Raw genomic sequence first — 6,599 nt, forward strand, 5'->3', positions numbered from 1 at the left:
CCAACTCTGCTCCCCCCACATTCACTTCATTAGGGGAATAGGCGGGGAAAGTGCAGCATTTAAACTTGGAAAAAGAGACTGAGATGTGCGTTTCATTACAACAGGGTCAAAAATCTACAATGTTTACACTTTTATTCATGTTTTTATGGTTGTTTTATTCTGTAAAGTCGGTAGAAAATGTTGTAGATTTAAGAAAAAAAAATAGCAAACAGGAAATTAAAAAGGATCTTGAGTAAATGTAAATGTTTCAAACACGTTTTTTCCCCCCAATATATTATTTGTTAATTACAAAATTAGGTTGTTAAAATTCTAATAAAAATTAGGTAACGTTTTGTGTTTAGAGAAGCACTGCACTGCCCTCTAGCGGAAAGCTGCTGTAAGTACACAATAAAAAAATTAAAGATAAAATCTGGATATCATTAGTGAAACATTCAGCAAAAATCTTCTATAAATAAATAAAATTATACTATGATGCATCTTGGCCCAGTTTCATTAACAATTATCTCCATTTCTGTCTAGATAAAAACTTAAAACTGGCAGAATTCCATAATATTTTTTATATTTTCATAAGAAAACATCATGATAATATTTAATGGACTGCCTGTGTACTGCATTCCTTGTGCTAACTTAGCTTTTATTTGCAGAACTTTGTTAAAAACGTGATGACGCAAATTCATTTCTAAATTCTTTTATTGTATTTTATTTGTCATCACTATAAATGACACAAACGCTGATCAAATTTTGAGTTCAAATCCATAAACTGTTGTTCTTCCTGCAAAGGTTGGCACAATCATTTACAAGTTTTTCTCAGAGATGGACATCCTTTTCCCCTCTATAATAAATGAAATAATGATTTCAAAATTACAGCTTGTATATCTGAAACATTTAAGTGTAACAAGAAAGCAGCAACAGCTCCAACAGCAACCCTTACATACGTTTTAGGTAGAGTCAAAAGTTTAATTGCAACCCTGATAAACTCATCAGATAGGAAAACTGAAGAAACAAAGACAACAATGCACATCAATGACCAGAATATCAAGAATGCAGAGGGAGAATGTGCAAACTCAACAAAAAAAAACCTGAATGTTTCTGGCTGCAAGACGAGCTGTTATTTACCAGAAACGACAGGAGACAACGCCGCAGAGCAGAGCGATCCAAATGTGGAGGAAGGAATGCCACGAGAGAAATGTAAAGTATTCCAGGCGTTTACAGCCAACAGAATCAGTTTCCATTTAATAAGAGACGATGAAGGAAAACAACAAAACAATAAAACACTCCTATTATTAGAAACACTCAGATAGAGCAACCAGAAGGAAGGAAGGAAGACAGACAGATACACAGACAGTCAGTTTTTTTTGTTTTTGAATAAACAGTTATTCATTGGAGATCCAAAATGTAATTTACACATTTGCTGTACTAAAAAAAAGGCATCTAGTTTTCACATTTTGGGGGGCTGAACAAGGTTTGGGTCACTTTCTTTCAAAACTTTTACTATATTTAGCAAAGTTTCAGTAAAAGTCTCTACATAAGAAAATTATGTCTGTAATAATTTTACTCTAAAAAGTTCAGCAAACAAATTTGTTTCAGACCACAAATGGCCCTCGAGCCACAGTTTGGGACACCCCTGGTGCAGCGTTTATGCCCAGCCTCAGTCACAAATCACACAGAGCGGGCTGGTTGTGAGTTTCTGAGCCATCAGTCATCCGTTAGTGCCGTCAAACGGGGCTTTAAAGCTTCAACAACAGCTTCACCAGATTGTTATGTTCATGCCACCGCTTGTAAAAGCTGCAACGGCAAACCTCTAACCAGGACAGGCTTTAAAACACTGAGCAGAGCAGAAACAGCTGGAACGTCAGTCTGACGTAGTAAAAAAGATACCGCACTAAAACATTTGCACAAGACTTTATTGTATTTATACTACAGTCATTTTTCCACTTCATAATCATGAAACTATGTGCATTTCATTGGGTTTTTTATGATGGACCAAGACAACTTAATGGATAATTACGAAGGAAAATAATTTTTTTCCCCTTTCCAAATAAAAATCTGAACTAAGTAGCTGGGATTTGAGTCAGTATTTTGTAGAACAAAGTTTTGCTGTGGTATGTCTCTTCCGGTTGTATAAATTTGGCTGAAACATCAGGCAGGTTTTATATTATTCCACAGCTTTGTCCTGCTTTGAATGGGATTTAATTCGGCCATTTTGAAACCAAAATGTCAAACTGCAACAAAAAGTCAGGCGCACAGAGGATTGCTGGAGTTTATCTTAAGTTCAGGAAACAGGCAGCTAACATGTCTGCAGACCACACACATCCTGGACACAAACTGTTTATACTTTTACCTTTGAGATGGATCTACGGAGCCCGTTTTGCAAAATAAACCATCCATCCATTTTCTTGACACCCTTGTCCCATCTAACGTTCTGGGCGAGAGGTGGGGTCATCCTGGACAGGTCGCCAGTCTGTCGCAGGGCAACACAGAGACACACAGGACAAACAACCATGTGCACACACACACACACACACACACACACACACACACACACACCTAGGGGCAATTTGGAGAGACCAATCAACCTGACAGTCATGTTTTTGGACTGTGGGAGGAAACCGGAGTACCCGGAGAAAACCCACCATGCACAGGGAGAACATGCAAACTCCATGCAGAAAGACCGGGGCCGGGAATCGAACCCAGAACCTTCTTGCTGCAAGGCAACAGCTCTACCAACTGCGCCACTGTGCAGCCCCCAAAATAAACCAGAGACAATTTATTCCTTGGTTGATCTCCATTTTTGTTTGTTCCATTTATTGCTGATGACGATGATATACACTTCCTATCATTTATCTGGACTCACATTTGATGTCTTTTTGAAAACCTCCTGGTTTTTTCCACCAAATGTTGATTCTGAACTCTTCCTGAGTTACAACTATTGTTGTAACAATTTCTAAATCAATATGAACTTGTTTTCTTTGCATTATTTGAGGTCTGGAAGCTCTGCATCTTTTTTCTTATTTTGACCAAATAAATACTAAATGTTTGCTTGAACTTCCAGAGACATGCTGTCAGTAGTTCATAGAATAAAAGAACAATGTTCATTTTACTCAAACATATAACTATAAACTGATCATTTTAAGTGGTCTGTTAATTTAAATTAATTGTCCAATCGAGACTTGAATAACTCTGAATTGAACTGAAAAACATTTTCTAGATTGAACAAACTAAAAGTAACAAAAAAGTTATAAACATTTTTCTTTTCGTAAGGCTAACATCTAAAACCCTTTTTTTGAACTTAATTAGTTTGTTTCATTAAATAACTTACATAGATTTTTTTTTCTTTTTAATTTGAGATGAAAAAAGTCTCTGGATTCTTTAACTTCTGGCCAATGGAGCAGAAAATCTGGACTAAACTCTAAACTTTTCACAAACATTTATCACGTTAAATCCCAGTGAAACACTGAGGCTCTTGTTTGCAACGTGAGATAATGTGGAAAAGGTTTAAAAGAGCATTAATATGTTTTTAAGAGCCTGAATTTCACTATATTTAACTTTGATCTAATCCATGATAAGCTATTCTGTTACAGTAAGTATATTCAGATATCTGGACAGGCTTAAAGTAACTTTTATTGGGATGTTTTCTGATTTCTTCATCCGTTCTTTTCTTCTCCTTTTGCTACATCCTTTTTAATTAATTCCCTTCCTTTACGTCTTAAGCCTCCTCCTTCTCTTGCGCCACTTATGATTTCTTTTCCCTTTATGTGTTTTATTTCCTCATACTATTACACAACCCTCTGGGCAAAAGGCTTCTCTTTCTTCCAGTAACGTTATTAGCCATCTTGGCTCCTTCTGAATGTTTGTGTTTCAACCAGTTATATCTGTTTAAACTGTAATTAAAGTATCTGGCCTTTTTGTAAAAGTATTAGTTTCTGCACATTTTGTCAAACAGCAAGAACAAATAAACTTTTAAGTACTTCACTGGCGTAATCACCACTAACTAGTCACTGGGGAGTAGGAGAAAAATGAAAACAGTCCTCTTATGTCAGACTGAGACTAATTTAATCTCAGTATAAATCCAGCTGTTCTGTGAAGGCATCAGAAGAAGAAAAAACAAAGAAAACATTGTCATACACTGCTAATCTTTTAATTCTATTATTTTGCAATGTTTGATCACATTCATATGATAGATATTGAATTTTACACAAGAACAGTTCACAGTTTTTCACGTGCATTTTAAGATTTTCTAGATTTTCTGACTTGTCCCTCTCATAAATCCACTTGTTTTTAATATTTGGAAGCACAAAGTTTTCTTTTTTTAACAGCTGCAGCACTATCAAGATGCAGTTGTTTACTAAAACTGACAGGTTGAAGAAGAAAAGCCTTTAATCAGGACAGCAGCCGAGAGGCTTGCAGTATTTCTGGAGGAGCTGCAGAGATCCACAGCTCAGGTTGGAGAATCTGTCAACATTACGCATCGCTTACACACAAAGTTATATAACTTGAGATTCTGCTAGAGGTTGCAAAAGTCTTGAGGATTTGGCAAAGCAGAAAAACTACCTGGTGTGGTTTCTATCAAAGCATAATTTTCACGTTAGAATGGTCCAGTTAAATTTTACAAATGAATCTAACTGACAAGGACATCAAACTTTTTTTATATTTTTAAAGAAACGGTTAAAACTGCTTTATTTTTCTTTCACCTTATAAATGTACTAGCTTGGACGTTGCCTTCCTGTGCAATTCTGCTGTATTTTAATCTTGCTTACCTGCTTCATCTGGTCTTTCTCACATTGACTTGGATTCCTCCCCTAGAATTTCAACCGGGTCGATCAGCGATCATCAGCAGAAGCTGTGGACGATGACTTCGATCATCTTCTTTGCAGTGGAGGGTGGTTACAGCGCAGGCAACTTCCGGGAAGCTTAATGTGTAAAACTAGCATGTCTGTAGTTTTACATATTAATGTCTACGGTTTTAGTAATAGCAGCGGAGGAAGTGAACAAAGCCATTCAGTTCGTCTTGGCCAGGTTTCGAAATGTTGAATTAACAGCCATCTTGTTCGGCTTCGCACTTCTCTCTTAGCAGTGGAGGATGTCGTTTACAGCGCAATCAACTTCCGGAAAGCTTAATAGTGTAAAACTGGCACATAGGGCCAAACATAGACATAATATAATTTTTCTTATTTATTTTTCTTATGTCTATGGGGCCAAATGTTAGCATGCCTTTAGTTTTAGCAATAGCAGCGGAAGAAGGGAAGGGAGCCAGTCAGTCCGTGTTGGCCAGGCTTCGAAATATTGAATTAACATTAACAGCCATCTTGTTCTGCTCCGCGCTTCTCTCTTCGCAGTGAAGAGGATGGTTGTTTACAGCGCAGGCAACTTCCGGTTAGCTTAACTGGCGCATTACCTTAGGGCCGAACGTTAGCATGCCTTTAGTTTTAGCAATAGCAGCGGACAAAGTGAGCGAAGACATTAATTTCCTGTGAGCCACACTTCAAAGTGTTGAATTAACATTAACGGCCATCTTGTTTGGCTCGGCATTTCTGTCTTTGTGGTGGATAAATGGATAAAACACTCCTGCGACAGACTGGCGACCTGTCCAGGGTGTAGCCCGCCTCTCCCCCGAAACGTTAGCTGGAGATGGACACCAGAACACATCCCCACCCCACTAGGGACTAGGGTGTACAGGAAATGGATGGATGGATAAGGCACTCTTTATGTATTCATTTATATAATATAGTTGTTTTTGATTTTTGTTCAGCCTCAGACGTTTTACAGAATCTGAGCTGCGTGCTACGTCACTGTTTAGTAGCGGAAATAGCGTCAGTTGGTCAGTGGTAACGTAATTTAATGCTTTTGTTTCTGTGCGTCAGTGCCCGGTGTAACAGAGAGAAAAATGTATGTATGTGTATATGGATAAGATGATGATTGAATTTTGCCCGAAATAATAATAATAATAATAATAATAATAATAATAATAATAATAATAATAATAATATGTGTTTGTGGTGAGATTTTTAATCGATGCATGTGTTTAGAACCACCTAGTGGCGTGATAAGAAACTGCATGCAACGTGTCCTTCAGGCGCGCCCACAGCTGTGGGGCCACTTGGATGGAGTTGGAAGTCACATTCTGAAGAGTTATTTATTCTCTGTCATACTAGAGAAGAAGGTGACAAACAACCAAGTGAGGAAGATTACACCGGCTGCTTCTGAGAGAACAATTCCCATTAAAAATACACACAGCGTGGGGCAAATAAAGCAGAAGACGGAGTCCTTTAATTTGTTATTACTTTGTGTTGTTCTATCAAATAAAGTCCAGATTGTGATTCTAAGGTACCAAATTTGAAAAAATTAATAGCGGAAAATCTTTTTGCAAGGCAGTAGCTGCATTCTCATTACAAATGTGCGCAAAACGTTTCCAATGACCACATAATTGCATAATTTGACATTTCTAAAATAAATTTTGCTGTGTTTAATTTAAACACACCAATTAAGTAAAAAAAAATCTTGTTTTTTGATTAAAAGTTTTGGTACTAAAATTTTGTGGTATTTTGATAAATGTATTTATTTTTGAAAAACTGTATCATAGGAGTCAAATAATCAACAAC

This window comes from Poecilia reticulata, chromosome 19 (genome assembly GCF_904066995.2).
Source record: "Poecilia reticulata chromosome 19, P_reticulata-male-v2, whole genome shotgun sequence".
NCBI lineage: Eukaryota > Metazoa > Chordata > Actinopteri > Cyprinodontiformes > Poeciliidae > Poecilia > Poecilia reticulata.